Below are 20,626 nucleotides of genomic sequence, written 5' to 3' on the forward strand. Positions count from 1 at the left end.
TTGCTACAAAAAATGTTTCAGGGGTCCGCCTATACTGTGGGTGCACAAAGGTTTCCAATAGCGGTGTTCAGCTGTCTGGCACAAATACACAGAATGACTTGGGCAGAAGTGTGGGCCGAGGCCGAGGTCTTGGGTGGGTTGAAACTCTTCCATGTTTGGGCACTCTCATTTCTTCATGTGTAATACTATCTTTGGGTTTCATGGGCTCGCCTATGCTGTGAGTGCACAAATGTTTCCCAGCGCGGTGTTCAGCAATCTGACACATACATCGAATGAATTTTGTTGGACACATGGATTTCCCATATCTATGTAACTCATGGCACATTGGGTCAACCAGGTGGAGGCTGGGACCGAGCCTGACCCTGGGCCCTCTCAAGTGCTTCTCACACAGAGTATTGTGGGTCCTACCTCAGTCACGGTTTCTCGAGCTTATTATGCCACTTCCTCCTTCTTGGTGGTTCATCCAGTCTTTGGACCAATGAAAGCAACCGTAACTGATTTAATGAGATGTTCACAGCTGTACTGTCATCCAAGTCCACTTTATGCCCACGATTGCTGAGGGTGTGGGCAGAGGCTGAGGTCCTTGGCGGGGTGAAACTCTGCCATGTGTGGGCACTCTGATTTCTTCATATTTCATACTGTCCCTGGGTTGCAGGGGCTCGCCTATCCTGTGGGTGCACAAAGTTTTCCCATTGTGGTGTTTTAGCTTTCTGGCACAAATACACTGACTTGGGTAGGGCGCAGAGTGCAGACTGCTTTCCCATTGCGTTGTTCAGCTATCTGACACATACGCCGAATGAATTGTGTGGGGACACATGGATTTCCCATAGCTATTTAACTCACGGCACATTGGGTCAACCAGGAGGAGGGTGGGACCGAGCCTGACTCTGGGCCCACTTCCTGCACAGAGTATTGCTGGTCCTACCTCAGTCACGGTTTCTCTGGCTTATTATGCCACTCCCTTCTTCTGTTTGGGGTCTGGGGATCAGCGTTGGTCGACATGTATTTGCTCTTGTGTTACCACAGTTATCTGAAACACTGGTTTGGACCAATCAAAAGAAGCGTTACTGATTTAATGAGACGTTCACAGCTGTACTAGCATCTGAGTCCGCTTTATGCCCACGATTGCTGAGGGTGTGGGCAGAGGCAGAGGTCCTGGAGGGATGCAACTGCGCCAGGTTTGGCATGTGGAAGTTCTTGGTGGTTCATCCAGTCTTTGGAGCGATGAAAGCAACCGTAACTGATTTAATGAGGCGTTCACAGCTGTACTAGCATTCGAGTCCACTTTATGCCCACGATTGCTGAGGGTGTGGGCAGAGGCAAAGGTCCTGGGGGGGATGCAACTGCGCCTGGTTTGGCCTGTGGAACTTCTTGGTAGTTCATCCAGTTTTTGGAGCGATGAAAGCAACCGTAACTGATTCAATGAGACTTTCACAGCTGTACTAGCATCCGAGTCCGCTTTAGGCCTACGATTGCTGAGGGTGTGGGCAGAGGCCGAGGTCCTTGGCGGGGTGAAACTCTTCCATGTTTGAGCTCTCTGATTTCTTTATGTGTAATACTGTCTTGGGTAGGGTGCAGAGTGCAGACGGCTTTCCCATTGCATTGTTCAAAAAGTATGAGCCAGAAATGATGATGTTAGTCGATGTCATTCATCTCTTGGATTCTATGGCTGGCTATGCAAATTAGATGTATATGTATGGGTACCCCCCTACTCTACCCAGATGGCAGATGCATTGAATTGCATCTCAATTGTTTTCGGGTAGATAAGGAACACCTATAGGAGTCTGGCAACAACTTTTTCCTCTCTCTACATTTAGAACATACAGCATATACTAAGGTGACCAGACGTCCTGATTTAGGCAGGACAATCCCGCTTTGAGACCCTGTGTCCCGTCTTCCGTTGCGACCGCTTTCGGGATGTGTGGTTACAATAGTGATTACAAGCCGGGGTGCCACAGCTCCTCAGCTTGTAATCACTGCAGCATCGCGGCGGATGCATACACTGAGGTTACACATTCAGCGTGTGCATTCAAGATCTTCCTCCCCTGACCTCTCCTCTTTAGTTCCGCAAGAGAAAAGAAGGCAGAAGATGCTGCTGCGGGGTGTACACACACTTTCTCCTGCAGCAGCTCCAAGAAGAGGAGGAGGGCATGTTTCATGGGATTTATCGGTGTGGGGTGTCACTATTACTACTGAGGGCCACTGTGGGGGACACTATTACTCCTAAAGGCCACTATGGGGGACACTATTACTACCGAGGTCACTGTGGGGGACACTATTACTACTGAGGGCCACTGTGGGGTCACTATTACTAGTGAGGATCACTGTGGGGGACACTATTACAACTGATGGTCACTGTAGGGGACACTATTACTATTGAGGGTCACAATGGAGAACGCTATTACTACTGGGAGTCACTCTGGGGGTCACTATTACTACTGAGGGCCACTGTGGGGGACACTATTACTACTGAGGGCCACAGTGGGGGTCACTATTACTGCTGAAGGTCACTGTGGGGGACACTATTACTACTGAGGGCCTCTGTGAGGGTCACTATTAGTATTGAGGGTCACTGTGGGGGGTCACTATTACTACTAAGGGCCACTGTGGGGGTAACTATTACTACTAAAGGCCACTGTGGGGGTCACTATTGCTACTGAGGGTCACTGTAGGAGGTCACTATTACTACTAAGGGCCACTGTGGGGGCCACTATAGCTACTGAGGGTCACTGTGGGGGGGTCACTATTACTACTAAGGGTCACTGTGGGGAACACTATTACTTCTGAGAGCCACTGTGAGGGTCACTATTACTGCTGAGAGCCACTGTGGGAGACAGTATTACTACTGAGGGTCACTGTGGGGGTCACTATTACTACTGAGGGCCACTGAGGGGGTCACTATTACTACTGAGGGTCACTGTGGGGGGTCACTATTACTACTAAGGGCCACTGTGGGGGTCACTATTGCTACTGAGGGTCACTGTGGGGGTCACTATTACTACCGAGGCCACTGTGGGGAACACTATTACAACTGAGGCCGCTCTGTATGTGGCAGTATAAATCAAGCTGACTTAGGGTATATTTACACATGGCAGGAATGCTGAAGATTGTCCACAGTGGAAATTTCCGCAGCATTTCAGCATCCCAAAAAATTGTCAAAATCTGTACCTTTGGTGCGGATTTTGACTGAAAATCAGCTGTGCATCCGCAGCTGATTTTATACTATGTGGCGCCCAACCTCACCTTCTACGTAGGCTTCCTGGTGTCAGAGCTCCCTGGCTTCCAGTTTCCAGCAGCCTGGTCTGGTGCGTCGACGCTGGTCAGGTGATGCTGATCAAGTGAGGCCACTACAGGTCTCTAGGAACCGGAAGCCGAGCAGCGCTGACAGAGGAAGGCCTATGGAGGCAGTTAGGGGGAGCGCCGCATAGTATGAAATCAGTTGTGGGTACGCGGCTAATGTTCTGTCAAACTTCGCACCAATAGCAGAGATTTTGACTGTCTTTTGGATGCAGAAATGCTGTGGAATTTGCTCCCTGTCTTTTTTTAAATGGCCCTCTACTTTTTATAATGACGGAGGTAAAATAATATGTCGCGATTAGCCCTGAGAACACCCCTCTGTCCCGATTTGACCTTGGGAAAATCTGGTCACCTTAATATATACACTGGGCCGAGTCAAATGTCCATCTGTATCGGGATGTCGATCAAGATAGCTGTCAGGCAAACAAGCATTTGCCCAGCAGCTAAAATATATGGGTAGTTTTACTTCCCCTATAGGTTAGAGATGATCACTGGAGGTTCTGCCAGAGAGGCAGAACTATCTAAACACAACTATGTAAAATGGATATGCAGTCTATATCAGATCTGCTAATGTCATTGGCATGATTAAACATACTTAATTTTGATGACAATGGGGCATGTCTATTAAGCTAAATGCACCAGAACTCTGGCTCAATGTGCACAACAAAACTAGCTTGGACCACATTTACTATATATTTTGGACATTTTTAATAGAAAGTGGGTGTGACCTAAAGTTCAATAGCGTGTGCCAAAGTTCCACCAAAACTTTTTTGCAAACTAAGTCAACTAATAGATGGTATGATCTTAGAAAAAAGGCTCTAAATATGTGCTAGATTTACAGGGGGTGAGTAAAAATATGGAAACACCTTAGAAATGCATGGGATTTAAATCATTAGCAGCACTAAACTGCACTTTTGATCCCTGCTTGGCTGAGAACTTTCCCGACAAATTTGTGTTTACTTCACCTCTTGCCCTGCTCTGGGTGGTTTTTGGAGCCAGCTGGTAACAGCAGCTGAGTGGCTCAAACACCGACCAATAGAACCTAGTTGCATGGGCAGATGTTCACTTCTGCCCAACAGCATCTGTGTCATATTACCTCCACTTAAAATCAATCTCTACATGTCTTACTAAAATATGATTTATACTCCCATGCAATTTAAAGGCATGTATTTTGTACTGTGTTTCCATTTTTTGTCCCCTCTGTAACATCCAGCATGAGGAACTGTGATGAATTTCCATATTTTAGATTGTCTGGTCTAAGTTTACACAGTCTATAGCTCCATTTGCACGAGATGAATGTCAGGCAAAAGATGCCCGACACTCATCCCTGCACATACCGGCTCCCATGCTGCTGCACAGGAGCAAGTATCGCTAGCTCTCTGACAGGGTGGACAGCAGTGGGCTGGGGCAGCAGGAGGAGATTTCACTCCTTGTTCTCCCCCGTCCCTCTCCATTCATTTAACACACCAGCCGTTCAGTAATGAACGGCTGCTGTTTACACTCATTGTTCAGCCTAAACGATGAATCATGACCCTGAACGATGATCGTTTAGTGTAAGCCGCTGTTTATTACTGAATGCCCGCTGTTAAAGTGAATCGAGAAGGGTGGGGGAGAGCGAGGAGCCAACGATACTCACTCCTCTGCAGCAGCACAGGAGCGAGTACATGCGGAGACTAGTGTAGGCATCGCTTACCCGACAGTTGTCCCGTGTAAATGGGGCTTAAATATTAGAGAGGATTAGTAAATTTGCCCCACTATTGTTTTCACGACAGTAGAGTTCATTTCTCTTAAAACAGAGAACCACTGTGTTTTTGTTGGAAAAGCAGATACCCACAATGCTATGTCCCTGGGTTAAGCACTGAACATATTTAGCAAAACAGATAACATCTTCATTGAAAGTTCTGATTTCTAAAACATTGATATGCTGGTGTTACAATATAGTGGAAAGAGTACAACATTAACTACAAAGAACCTCTTGTTGGAAGCCTTTGAGCTCAAAATTGTATGTTTTTGTTAGATTAGAATATGTGTAAGAGTCAGAGATCTGGCTTATGTCTGGCATCACTTTTTTTCCAATGGTTGTTAAACAACTGTGATTATATTATTTTTATATCAATTCATAGCAACTATAGTGATTTACACAACTTGTCAAAAAAATTCAAGCACCTAGAAGATATTGTCATTTTGTTACAAAACTCGTCATGCAGTTACATCTCAGACATAATCTGCAAATGATTAGAGTTGTGGCATGATTGGATCGTAGAATCATAGAAAGGTAGAGTTGGAAGGGATCTCCAGGGTCATCAGGTCCAACTCCCTGCTCAGGATTCACTTAATCATCCCAGACAGATGTCTGTCCAACATCTGTTTGAACACTTTCATTGAAGGAGAACTCACCACCTCCCTGAAGGGATGAAAGGTCCTGTCACTTGGGGCCTTAAAATAGTTCCACCCTTGGCCTATAAAAAGACTTTCAGAGGCTACTTTTATATTATAGACCTCTTTTTCTGCTTGGATAGAAATTGTTGACCACTAGACGCCTCTTCGATGCAATCAAAGAGATTTCGCCAATGGACCAGGTGGTGGGCAATTTGTCAATATGACCATCCAGCTTCTCGTATTCCAATAATGCACATAGTTTGTGAGGGGTGCATTATTGGAATGCAAGAAGATGGATGGTCATATTAACAAATTGCCCACCACCTGGTCCATTCTGTTAGGAGGTGTTGGGACCTGTGGATGCATAAAGGCATGTATACAAGGCAGCTGGGCTCAGGATGCCCTCGACAGACCACCGGTTAAGAGAATCATCTGATCATTTGACATGCATGAACAGCTCCAGCCGTTTCACTGTCCTCCGTGTCTGTCGGAACCATTTCCATGTACTTGGCTCATTAAAATTTGGTCTCACGGAGCCTATTATGTGTACTGTCTTTGACATCCACTACTTACGGTAGTGTCATGAACAATAAAATTGGACTACTATGAAGTGGAACCAGATTGTCTTCAGCAATGAATCCAAGTTTAGTTTGAGCACAAATGATGGCCATATTCGTGTTTGAAGACACAGGGCTGAATCCATCCTTTGCTGCCCACACTACTGGTGTGATGGTGTGGGGGACTATCAAATATGATAGTTAGTCATCCCTAGTAGTGGTACAAGGACGATGACAGCTCAGCAATATTTCCAGGACATCCTGCAGCCACATCTGTTGTCTCTCATAGTGGCTTCTAAGAGGTATTTTCCAGCAGGATAATACTTGGCCGCACACAACGAGGGTGTTGCAAGAATGCCCGCACAACATTGCCATACTTATGTGGCTTGCCCGGTCGCCAGATTTATCACCAATAGAACATGTATGGGACCCTCTGCGATGGCAACTTCCACAGCCGATTGGTTTACATAATCTAGAGGCTTAGTTACAGCAAATGTAGACCAGTATGCCACAGGATACCATACAAAACCTGTGTGCCCCCATGCCTGGCCGTATCACATCTTACATCCAAGCTAGAAGTGGCCCAACAGGGTACTAGAGCCTCCATGTGTTCAGTTTTCTGCAATAAATTATCTCTCTGCACTGATATTGTAATCATTTACTTATATCAACGTTACAAACACACATATAACATTTCGTTTGATTCCAATAACTCCTTCTAGGGGCTTGATTTTTTTACAATGAATGTATTTATTGATAGGATTAAAATTTCAGATGGTTTCTTACAGAGGTTTTATGGAATAAAAAATGGCATAATTCTTCCAAATAAGGTACAGCTTTCAGGAATAAATAGACTTACACAACCCCTTTGTGTCCTATGGGTACTGTGCATCCACATGGGCTGTAAATTAACAGAAAAAAATCTGAGAATCAAGGGCCAAATTCACATTTCACCCCACTCACTGAAAGAGATTAAATCCACTGTGAAAATCTGCAGTATTAATTGGCATGCTCTGAATTTAAAATCCTCATCGGTGGTCAATATCCACTTATAACACATTTACACAGGACAAGAGTCATCTAAACGACCACACAAGTGCTGATGTCACCACTGAAGTTGTTAGCGCTTTTGCAGAGCATTTAGACTGCTGGATCGTGGGATTCTCGCTCAGTTCTTCACCTTCTATGTGAAGCACTGAACGCGGAGCATTCACACTAAACGACAAGCCCACGATCCAGCGATGTTTTTTATGCTGGCTGAAATCAGCGATAACGGATAGTGAATGAATAGTAAACCATTTTTTTGCAATTACACTGAACAATTATTGCTCAAATTTGTTCGTTTGAACTAATTTTGAGCGATAATCATCCCGTATAAATGGCCCTTTAGAGTTTTATCACAGAATGTACATGGGATTGGGCAAATTCTTATCCACTTTTCTACTTCTGTTAAATGCTATAGATTTTCCTCCCCCAAATTCCAGATGCAAAATCTGCAAGATATCTGCCCTGTGTGAACATGTGAGCATACCCTTCATAAGTATGTATGTTTTACATGTGTTACAGATGCCCAGTGCCAAGGTTAAAGGAAATCTGTTGCATCACCACAGCACCGTAAACTAGTTATGGTGCTGTTAGGGGAGGTGACAGGGAGCTTGGGGATGTATTGAACTCTACCATTACCGCGATCCAGTGGTGTCTCCTTCTGAAGATTACCTGGCTTTCCGTCACGTTCCCTAACTGCACCATGGGGATGTTACAGCTTCCTTTTAAGTGTAGCGGAGGACAAATTGAAAAATAAAACAGATCTTTTCCAAGGGCAGTAATGTATATAAATACAATAATCGAATGGACTTTTAAAGCCTGATTGGTTAGGATAATATCCTGACCCCCCAAAACATTAATTTTTGTACCTGCTCACATAGGTGTAGTGCCCTTCTATTTTTCGCCCTTCATCACCTTCCTTTCTTTCTCTCAAGCTTTCTCTCTTTCCCTCCTACTATTTTCTACACTCTTTTCTTTCTTCTTCCTTCTAAATTTGTACATTTGTTTGTTGCATTGGATTATTTAACTTTCAGATTATATTTTATCCTGCCCATGTTGCTGCAATTTAATATTCTATTCGCATATACATTAGCCTACCAAAAGTAAATGGACACCTAAGCAAGAATCAAAAGCAGCATTTACAATTATATATGTTAATAATTAGTGGGGCTCCTTTTGCTCTAGTAACATTGGATATTCTTCATGGCATATTTTCTAGTAACGTCTGATACACTTCAGCGGTATTTCCCTCCATTCATCCTGCAAAGGTCTGGCGAGTTCTCTAAAAGAGCATGGAAACTTTTCATATTTCCTGATGCAACATTCCACTTCATCCCAAAGATGTTTAGTAGGGTTCAGGTCAGGACTCTGTGCCGGCCGGTCCAATCGTAGAACATCCAAAACCTCAAACCAACATAAAACAGTGTTGGATTTGTAACAAGACTTGTTGTATTGTTGGAAGTATTATTGACCATTTCCAGAGTATTGCCACATTGTTAGCAGCACATTATTGTTTACAATCTCAAGGTACACCTCCTTGTTCATGGTTCTTGCCACTAAAACCAATGGAACAAGACCATGCCACGTAAAACCTACCCAATACACGCCGACAAAAGGTGTTCTCCAGGCATCCTCCACACCCAGGTAAATCCATGACTTAAAGATGGAGTAGAGAGATTTGTTGTTCCATAGAACATTCTGTCATTGCTAAACTGTTCAATGATTATGCTCCTTGCACCACTGCAGATGGACCGCTGCATTGTGCTTTATAATGGATGGCTTCATGTGCAGCGGCATAAACTGTATATCCAATAGTGTCCTAAACCATGCTAAACAAGGGTTTACAGCCATTCTACTGATAGCGGTATCTATATACCTGTGGTAAGACAGTGTATTATACTAACATTGGATGGGACTATTTGCACCATGGTTTGTGTTTTGTACTTTAGATAGTCGCTATGCCTGTTTTGTTATATCAATTTTCAAAACCCAATAAATAGATTGAACATAAATACAGTTATGGCAGAAGCCAGAGAACAGTACCTTCTCTGATGACCTGAATAGATTGTGCTACAGGCAAAATACTTAATTTAGTTTGTATGGATGTTGTTGCCGTGGCCTTCAGTTGCGTTATTCAGAAGCCTGTGATGCTAGTGGAGTGAACATTCAAATAAAATGTTTATAAAATAAACTTTAATGGCTCATAGTTGGTAATAATCAGATGTAATCATTGAACAAGATTTCTTAATTATTCACAAATTAATTAATAAATCATTCTTTAATATTACACCTTTGGCTCTCATGTCAGTATTTCTTTTTTCCGTTTTATTCTCTCTTTGAGCATGCTAAACATCAAACTCATAGCGAGCATAATGTTTAAATATTAGACCTCGTCATGGACATGATGGGCATCCACCTGGCCCATGGCATACGGGAATACTTGAGGGGCTTGATCAATGTGCTTGCAATAACCTTTTGTACACTGTTCACTACTAATAGTTACCTAACATCTTTTAGCTATGAGGGAGTAAGTTATAAACTGAATATAATCAAAGGGGTTCTGTAATTTAAAAATAAAAAGTCTATACTTACCTTTCCACCCCCCCCCCCCCCCCCCACACCCGTCAGTCTACTTACCAGATCTTCAGCTCCCCTATCTTCTCCTGTCTCCTGCAGTCCAGGAGCAAGGGGGGAGGTCACTGCACCACTCCAAGCCCAATCCTCTGCAGTTGGAACCATAACTTAGTCCAACCATGTCCCAATTTCCCTACAGCTATCCGAACACTTTGCGTCTCCACCTCCTTCTCAATGGAAGTTAAACAATTATATTTTATCCCACCCTGATTATCAGAAAGTTTTACAAGATGAAATAACTAATTTCTTCTCCACCAATTCGGCTTCGGTCTATAACCAACGTATTGTCTGGAATGCTCATAAAGCACTCATGCATGGCTAACTCATCAATGCTTACTCTGTAGCTAAAAGAAAGAGAGAGAAAGAATTTCTGGATTTAAACAGCAAAATAGCTTCCATAGAGCTCCATAATAAAGACTCGCCCTCCCAATTATTACGTTGGAACTTCATTCTCTTAGATTGCAACTCCAGTCTTTACTTTATTTCTTACCCAGCATAATCTTGCTCTTAAACGTCTCCAATTCCAATCCAATGTACACAATAACAAAACGGGCAATATTCTTGCCAGGAAAATTAAACAATTAGTCTCAAATTCTCGCATAACTTTTCTTATAGATCATCATGGTAAAAAAATATATTGATCCCAGACTAATTGCAAAGCAAATAAGAGATTACCATAACTTGCTTTACAGTATCGTACCATATATATCATCCATCTAAATCTGACATTAATAAGTTTTCACACTCATTGCCCAGTATCTCCTCCTTTCAATTGCATATACTCTTGGCCCCTTTCCCTACCTTTGAAATAGTAGACATGATATCCTCTCTTAAACTATTTAAAACCCTTGGTACTGATGGTTTTACCATAATTATTATGAAGATTTTGCCTCAACCCTAACTCCACACCTACTCACTATATTTAACAAAGGATGTATGCGTTCCTCCAAAAATGTTATCAGTAATTATTATCACAATTCGTAAATTGGGGAAAGAACCTTCATTCTCAGTTAGCATTCTTCCAATCTAGCTATTACATTCAAACATGAAATATTATCTAACAGACTATATGGTATCATCCCCCAGCACATAAAATCAGATCAAGTAGGTTTCAACGCTGGTCACCTGGCCCCTGACAATATCCAAAGATTTATAAACATTTCCATTGGGCTGAGATCTCTCAGACACCTCCTCTCCTCTTTTTTCTTGGGTGCCGAGAAAGCGTTCCACAAGGTCCATTGAGGGTATCTATCCTTACGATTAAAGAAATTTTGTTTTCAAGGCCATATAAAATTAGCTATATTAGCTCTTTATTCCAGTCCCTTAGCCATAGTTGTTACTTCTGGCTTCCTCTCAGAGCCTTTTTCCATTTGAAACGTGACAAAGCAGGGATGCCCCCTATCCCTAATTATTTTTCCTCTGGTTATGAAGACTTTGAAGTGGCTAATACGCTTTAACACTGCTATCAAAGGATTTAAAGTAGACTCTACAGTTCATAAAATTGGTTTATATGCAGACAATGTTATTCTTTCTCTCACGGACCCTCTTAGTTCTTTCTCTAAACTTCAAAATATTCTTTCCTCCTTAATGCAATCTCATATTATAAAGTTAACTTGGCCAAGACCCACATCCTGAATATAGGCATTGACTCTCTTACCAAATGTGTTAGTATTTCACAATTCCCCTTTAAATGGCAAGAAAGAACCAGTGCCTATCCTGGTACTGCCTTAACTAGTTCCTCATCAGCATTATTTGATAAGAGCTAATTCCCTTTACTGTCTAGAATTTCTTGCTTCCTGGGCAAATTTTCAAAAATTACGTTTTTATGGGCTGGAAGAACAGCAGTGGTAAAAATGATGATACTACCTATAATATTATATACTTATCATTCTGTTGTTATCCTGGTATCTAGTAATTTCTTTTTTAGGCTTCAATAGCTACATAGGAATTTTATATGGTCTGGTAGAAAACCTATAATCCACCTTACCAGAGTGACAAGACCTTGGACCAGGGGAGGCATAGGCATTTCAAGTGTCAAAAAATTCTACCACATTGCAGTCTTGTCACAACTTAAATTCTGGTAGCCAAACCATTCTGAACTCAAATTGGTTTCTATTGAACGTGTGGCCTCCCTCTGGCCTTTCCCTCCTTGCTCTTCTCCATTGAAGTGGAAAATCTCCATATACCCCATCTACTTGCCTGCTAATTATTGAAGCCACATTGTATTCATGGCAATACTTAAAGGAGTTTTCCCAGGGAGAATGCTACTGATGAACTATCCTCAGGATAGGTCATCAATAGTTGATTGGCTGGCCTCCTTCACTCAGGACCCCAACCAATCAGCTGATTGTGGTGCTGTCAGCGGGCGCAAAATTACACAGAGATTGGAGTGGAATCAGCAGAAGTCTCTGCTCTGACCTCAGTGTAGGGGATGGCATTTATAAGTGCAAGCATGGCTCTCATTAAAATCAATGCGAACTGTGCCTGCAGTTACAAGTGCCAGCCACTATACAGAGGTTGGAGCAGAGACCTCCGCTGCTTCCGCTCTGACCTCTGTGTATTCGCGGTACTGTCAGCGGGCACACAATCAACCGATCGGTTGGGTTCCTGAGCAATGAACCCCAGCCAATCAATCAACTACTGATGACCTATCTTGGGGATAGGTCATCAATAGTATTCTCGCTGGCAAACCCCTTTAATCACTATCATCCCAATCTCCAAGTTTAAACCATTGAGGAAACTTTATGTTTTCTACAAACTATCGTCCCAGATTTTAACATTTGTAACTGGGAAGAGGCTGGTCTATGATGCATCAAGCATCTATATGACTCTGCCATACTTCTGTATTTCCAAGATATAACTCAAGGATAAAAAATACCAAACAAAGACTTTTATAAATATCTGCAAATTCGATATTGCCTCCAATGTAGGAACCTAGATTCTCCTTGTTTCCCCTCGTCCACTACTATTTTCTTCCTCAATGACACAACTAAAGTCAAAGGAATCTCAGTTTTCTTTAATGATATTAATCTCCACCACTCTTCAGTGAAACCTACTTATCTCACCAGATAGAAATCAGACCTAAACATAATTCTAGCGTTAGAAGATTGTTACTTGACCCTGTCTTGGGCCAAGAAGATCTTTAAAGGAATCGCTCATTGGAAAATGGCACAAAAGATCCTACTTCACTGGTACAAAATCCCATCCCAAATCTCTAAAACCAACCCTGATTACTTCCCTTTTATTGGAGAGACTGTGGCATGGTTGGAAGTAATTTCCATATTTGGTGGGACTGCATTCTTATTCCTACTTCATGTTTCTAACTACTCTTTGTCCCCTTCTCCAGCCTTAGCATTATGCTTCATTAACGTATCACATTTCTACATTAGTCTATGATTTATTACTAGACATATAATTCTGGCTGCTAGACTTCTTATAGCTCAATCCAGGAAGTTGACATCCCCGATTTCTTTACAAGAACTCAAAACCTTAGTCCACTTTGATTACACTATGGAGAAAATGTTAGCCATTCGAAATAGCTGCATCGACTAATTCAAATCTAGATGGAAATGTTGGTCCAAATTTATTAGATCTTATTATGCCTCTCATGCCTCCCCTGCCAAGGCGGTTATTTATTTGCTATAACAGTACTTGAATTTTTCTTATCTTTTCTGCAGTTGCATATTGGAACTATCTGGTACGGTCATAGCCCTAAGTCTTTATTAGTATTACTACTTTTATTTCTGCTACATTTCTTTATCATTAATTTGTAAGTCATTGTACACTATCGAGATTTTCAACACCCGTTTTGTTTGCATGGTGGTTCAATATTTTTGTCGGTCATGGGATTTGTTTCTTGTCTGTTCATTGTTCTGGTTTCCTTCTGTTCCACCACTTGTTTGAGGTTGACTTTGTGACACTTCTTCAGTATATCTATAAAACTACAGTTAAAGATTCAAATGAAAAAAGAAATAGAAGATCTAATGATATGCTGTACATTATGGAAACAATATTGTCAATACACTCGAAAGTATGTACACATTTGTACTTACAGTATTAATTTTGTTTAGGAGCATATTTTCTGCATTGGCTTGCAGTTTGTCAAGAACTGGACTGTTATGTTATTTCAATCTTTGTAAATCACCTAGACCATTGATTCCAGTAAATGTCATCCATTTACATTTACATTCAGACATTATGGTGTATGGCGTGTTTTTATTTTTTAGTAATCAATATTTTCAGGATCAAGTCCAATGTCTTCTGTCTTTTCCTCCTCTGCGCTTCTGACTTTTTTCAATCTCTTTGATGAACTCTGCTAACCAATGACATTATTCTAAGTGCACATTAGTGGTTTTGCTATTTGTGTCTTCTGTCCATTGGTTGTGCCATGAATGGGATTAAATAAAAAGCTATTAATCCCAAATGACAGCAGAAAGGGTAATACACAGAATGTTCACTCTTGTTGCATAAGTTATGAAATCAGTCTACACAATATACTACTGTTGCTATCAGGAGCAAATTAGAGCAAGTAATCAAGTAGGTCATAAAGAAAATACATTTAATGTAGAATAATGTTTATCCTAAATAGAATATCTCCAGTTAAGAAGTGGACTTAAAACTAAAAATATGAAAGACAAGTACACCAGTATTACCTGAGCATGGATCCCATCTTGTTTTTGACACAGATAGCATTTCTGCAATGACATTGTCATCCCATGTGGTGGAGCTAGGATGGGCTATATAAGTCTAGTAATGGGATTTGCAAGGTTATCGTCACATGGCCACACATACCAGATGGGACAAACTTTAGCTTGATTGTGATAGAAGGGCACAGAAAGTTGTCTTATCTTAACCCATTAAAAAGCTAAGGTTTTCTAATCTTAACACAACAAAAACCATTATAAAGCAATTCACATTGTGTAAAGGGTCAAGCTAAAGAGTAACCAATCTGCATGAGTACAGTAAAAATACAGCACAGCCAGATACTCCCCCACAAAGTCCACCCAAGATAAGGGGGAGAGAGGGATGAAAAAGTTCTTAGCCCAACCTCCTTTCTAAAATGTATGCAGAAAGTTGTCATTGTTGCTACAAAGTATGTTCTTTTATAGGAATATCTGCCAATTTTCATAATAAATTATAATTACACTAATTTTTCTTTTCTTTTTCACATCACTAAAAGAAGAATGGCAGAGAAAAATGTGGAATTCTCCAGCATTGAACTGTGAGGCATTATGAAGTTACTGTTCATGCAGAATAAAACACTAAAAGAAATTCATGAATACATGATGGAAGCATTGGGTGACCAGTGTCTGTCATACTCAACTGTGAACAAAATGGTGTGCCAACTTTCAGCAGGTTGATTTTTCCACCCAAGATGCTGGGAGAGCTATGACAGTGTCAACACCTGAAATTGTTGAATGTGTTCATGATATGGTTTTGGAAGAGAGGTGAATCTCACTGAATTCAATTTGGAGTATAATTTATGAAGTCATGCACACGCTTCCAGCCAAGTGGGTGCCAAAATGCTTGAATGCTGACCAGAAGCGAACACAAGTGAATACTTCCAATCTAATTTTGAAGCATTTTAAAGAATTAAATACAAATTTTTTGGAATGACCAGTGACTGTTGATGAAACTTGGGTACGCCACTACGATCCTGAGACCAAAAAACATTCCTCCTCACAGTGGTTATATTCTGTATCTCAGCAGCGGAAAAAAATTCAAGACGCAGAAATCAGCAAGAAGCATGGCCACCATTTGTTTGGAATAATGTGGGTATTTTAATAGCAGGCTATCTTCAGAAGGGTCTAACCGTGAATGCAGAATACTACTACTACTTATTCGACAAATTAAAGGACATACTTAAAAAAAAACATGGAAACTTGTAAAAAGGTGTGTTTCACCTTCGGCACAATATTTCTTCCTACAAAACTGTAAAGACAATGGGTCTTTTGAAGGATTTGGGGATTCAGTGCACAGACTATTACTAGAGATGAGCGAGCATACTCGTCCGAGCTTGATGCTCGTTCGAGTATTAGGGTGCTCAAGATGCTCGTTACTCGAGACGAGCACCACGCGGTACTCGTCTCGATTAAACGAGCACTGACCATTGAATTCAATGGAGCCGGCAATACAGCCGGCCCCATTGAAAGCAATGGGCTGCCGGCGATCGCGGGATGAATTGTCGGGAAGGGCTTAAATATATAAGCCCTTCCCTGCAATTCATCCAGAAATGTGTAAAAATAAAAAAAATATATACTCACCTTGTCCCGGCAGAACGATGCTAGCCCATTGAATTCAATGGAGCCGGCAATACAGCCGGCTCCATTGAAAGCAATTGGCTGCCGGCAATCGCGGGATGAATTGTCGGGAAGGGCTTAAATATATAAGCCCTCCCCTGTAATTCATCCCGAAATGTGTAAAAATAAAAAAAATATATATATACACTACCGTTCAAAAGTTTGGGGTCACATTGAAATGTCCTTATTTTTGAAGGAAAAGCACTGTACTTTTCAATGAAGATAACTTTAAACTAGTCCTAACTGTAAACAAATGCACTCTATACATTGCTAATGTGGTAAATGACTATTCTAGCTGCAAATGTCTGGTTTTTTGTGCAAAATCTACAAAGGTGAATAGAGGCCCATTTCCAGCAACTATCACTCCAGTGTTCTAATGGTACAATGTGTTTGCTCATTGGCTCAGAAGGCTAATTGATTATTAGAAAACCCTTGTGCAATCATGTTCACACATCTGAAAACAGTCTAGCTCGTTACAGAAGCTACAAAACTGACCTTCCTGTGAGCAGATTGAGTTTCTGGAGCATCACATTTGTGGGGTCAATTAAACGCTCAAAATGGCCAGAAAAAGAGAACTTTCAACTGAAACTCGACAGTCTATTCTTGTTCTTAGAAATGAAGGCTATTCCATGCGAGAAATTGCTAAGAAATTGAAGATTTCCTACAACGGTGTGTACTACTCCCTTCAGAGGACAGCACAAACAGGCTCTAACCAGAGTAGAAAAAGAAGTGGGAGGCCGCGTTGCACAACTAAGCAAGAAGATAAGCACATTAGAGTCTCTAGTTTGAGAAACAGACGCCTCACAGGTACCCAACTGGCATCTTCATTAAATAGTACCCGCAAAACACCAGTGTCAATATCTACAGTGAAGAGGCGGCTGCGGGATTTTGGGCTTCAGGGCAGAGTGGCAAAGAAAAAGCCATATCTGAGACTGGCCAATAAAAGAAAAAGATTAAGATGGGCAAAAGAACACAGACATTGGACAGAGGAAGACTGGAAAAAAGGGTTGTGGACGGATGAATCCAAGTTTGAGGTGTTTGGATCACAAAGAAGAACGTTTGTGAGACGCAGAACAAAGGAAAAGATGCTGGAAGAATGCCTGACGCCATCTGTTAAGCATGGTGGAGGTAATGTGATGGTCTGGGGTTGCTTTGGTGCTGGTAAGGTGGGAGATTTGTACAGGGTAAAAGGGATTCTGAATAAGGAAGGCTATCACTCCATTTTGCAACGCCATGCCATACCCAGTGGACAGCGCTTGATTGGAACCAATTTCATCCTACAACAGGACAATGACCCTAAACACACCTCCAAATTGTGCAAGAACTATTTACAGCAGAAGCAGGCAGCTGGTATTCTATCGGTAATGGAGTGGCCAGCGCAGTCACCAGATCTGAACCCCATTGAGCTGTTGTGGGAGCAGCTTGACCGTATGGTACGCCAGAAGTGCCCATCCAACCAATCCAACTTGTGGGAGATGCTTCTAGAAGCGTGGGGTGCAATTTCACAAGCTTACCTCAACAAATTAACAGCTAGAATGTCAAAGGTGTGCAATGCTGTAATTGCTGCAAAAGGAGGATTCTTTGACGAAAGCAAAGTTTGATGTAAAAACAATGTTATTTCAAATACAAATCATTATTTCTAACCTTGTCAATGTCTTGGCTCTATTTTCTATTCATTTCACAATGCATGGTGGTGAATAAGTGTGACTTTTCATGGAAAACACAAAATTGTTTGGGTGACCCCAAACTTTTGAACGGTAGTGTATATATATATATACTCACCTGGTCCCGGCAGACAGAGTTCAGCGGGGTCGGCTGCAGTCCTCCTGAACTGCTCTGAACAGCTGTGAGTAGTATTCAGCAGCCGGGGATTTAAAATCCCCGCCTGCTGAATGAGCTGCTCTGATTGGTCACAGCCTGACCAATCAGAGGCAGATCTCACTCACACCCATTCATGAATTCATGAATGGGTGAGTGAGTGCTGCCTCTGATTGGCTCATTCAGCTGAGAGCTGCCCCTGAGCCAATCAGAGGCAGCACTCACTCACCTATTCATGAATTCATGAATGGGTGTGAGTGAGATCTGCCTCTGATTGGTCAGGCTGTGACCAATCAGAGGCAGCTCATTCAGCAGGCGGGGATTTTAAATCCCCGGCTGCTGAATACTACTCACAGCTGTTCAGAGCAGTTCAGGAGGACTGCCGCCGGCCGCGCTGAACTCCGTCTGCCGGGACCAGGTGAGTATATTTTTATTTTTTATTTTTACACATTTCTGGATGAATTGCAGGGAAGGGCTTATATATTTAAGCCCTTCCCAACAATTCATCCCGCGATCGCTGGCAGCCCATTGCTTTCAATGGAGCCGGCTGTATTGCCGGCTCCATTGAATTCAATGGGCTAACATCGTTCTGCCGGGACAAGGTGAGTATATATTTTTTTATTTTTACACATTTCTGGATGAATTGCAGGGAAGGGCTTATATATTTAAGCCCTTCCCGACAATTCATCCCGCGATCGCTGGCAGCCCATTGCTTTCTATGGAGCCGGCTGTATTGCCGGCTCCATTGAATTCAATGGGCTAACATCGTTCTTCTCTGCCACAGCTGTTACAGCTGTGGCAGAGGAGAACGATCTTTAGCTGACAGTGCGGGGGGGGGGGGGAGGGGTCTCACTCTTGCCACTATTGTGGCTTAATAGTGGGACCTGGGAACTTGAGATGCAGCCCAACATGTAGCCCCTCGCCTGCCCTATCCGTTTCTGTGTCGTTCCCATCACTTTCTTGAATTTCCCAGGTTTTCACAAATGAAAACCTTAGCGAGCATCGGCGATATACAAAAATGCTCGAGTCGCCTATTGACTTCAATGGGGTTCATTATTCGAAACGAACTCTCGAGCATCACTGAAAGTTCGACTCGAGTAACGAGCACCCGAGCATTTTGGTGCTCGCTCATCTCTAACTATTACCTATTTGCCTAAAACAAAAAATTGAATGATTGCAGCAACAGAGCAGTTTTTCAATAACCAGCCATCTGAGTTCTTTTTGGCATTGTTAAAGAAACGATGTAACAAGTGAGTAGAATTTCAGGGGGAATATGTTGAACAGCATTAAAGTTAGTTTCATTCCCATAGCTCATTCCCTTCTTGGCTGGGCAGAAAACATTTTAAACTACCTTCCCTCTCCCATGTAAAAAGGAAATTAACCAATCGGATGTTGAGATTTAGTCAAATGACCTCTAATCCTCATGTGCCAGTAAATTTAAAAAACAAATACAATACAACAGGTCCAAATACCTATTGATATTTTCAATAAAAAACACAAATATATTTTAAAGACAAATGGTTAATCGAGTTGAATAAGATTTTGTCTGCTCTATTTTTGCAGTACATCATTTAAAATAACTAAATGATATACAAATATGATATTAAAGGGGTTGTCTCGCGAAAGCAAGTGGGGTTAAGCACTTCTGTATGGCCATATTAATGCACTTTGTAATATACATCGTGCATTAATTATGAGCCATACAGAAGTTATTCACTTACCTGCTCCGTTGCTGGCGTCCCCGTCTCCATGGCTCCGTCTAATTTCGGTGTCTTCTTGCTTTTTTTAGACGCGCTTGCGCAGATGGGTCTTCTCCCTTCGGCTCGGCTCGGCACCATTCCAGCCCCCTGATTGGCTGGAATCGGCACATGTGACGGGGCGGAGCTACGCGATGACGCGTACAAGGGGCGGAGCCAAAACGCAGATGGTGCCAAGCCGAGCCGAAGGGAGAAGACCCATCTGCGCAAGCGCGTCTAAATAAGCAAGAAGACACTGAAATTAGACGGAGCCATGGAGACGGGGACGCCAGCAACGGAGCAGGTAAGAGAATAACTTTTGTATGGCTCATAATTAATGCACGATGTATATTACAAAGTGCATTAATATGGCCATACAGAAGTACTTAACCCCACTTGCTTTCGCGAGACAACCTCTTTAAGCTTGAAAATCTACTATGCTTCTCTGCTAAGTACAGTAACTTTTTATATGATCCCTGCCCCTAATACAATAGAGCTCTTTCAACACCTGTACTATCATAGTAGAGCATTATTCACTGGGAGTTGTACAAAATGTAAAGAAACTAACTGCTAAAATGTTGGGTGAGCTGCTATATTAAATATCTGACAAGTGCATGTGAATGTGGATTTCTAATTACAAGAAGTACAATACATATATTGCAGCCAACAGGATGCACAAGTGAAGTAGTCTACAAATTACGTCTTACAATTAATGAGTGATATGAAAGACTTACTATTAGACATCTTTTTAAACAGAGAAGCAGAAGGTAAGGATGTCTGAGCTCTTCTGAGCTGGTAAGGAAATCCTGTATCATCGACTGCATTGTATATACATGTAACAAGCATAATACATTGGAGTACT

This window comes from Eleutherodactylus coqui, chromosome 1, assembly GCF_035609145.1.
Source record: "Eleutherodactylus coqui strain aEleCoq1 chromosome 1, aEleCoq1.hap1, whole genome shotgun sequence".
NCBI classification, from domain to species: Eukaryota; Metazoa; Chordata; class Amphibia; order Anura; family Eleutherodactylidae; genus Eleutherodactylus; species Eleutherodactylus coqui.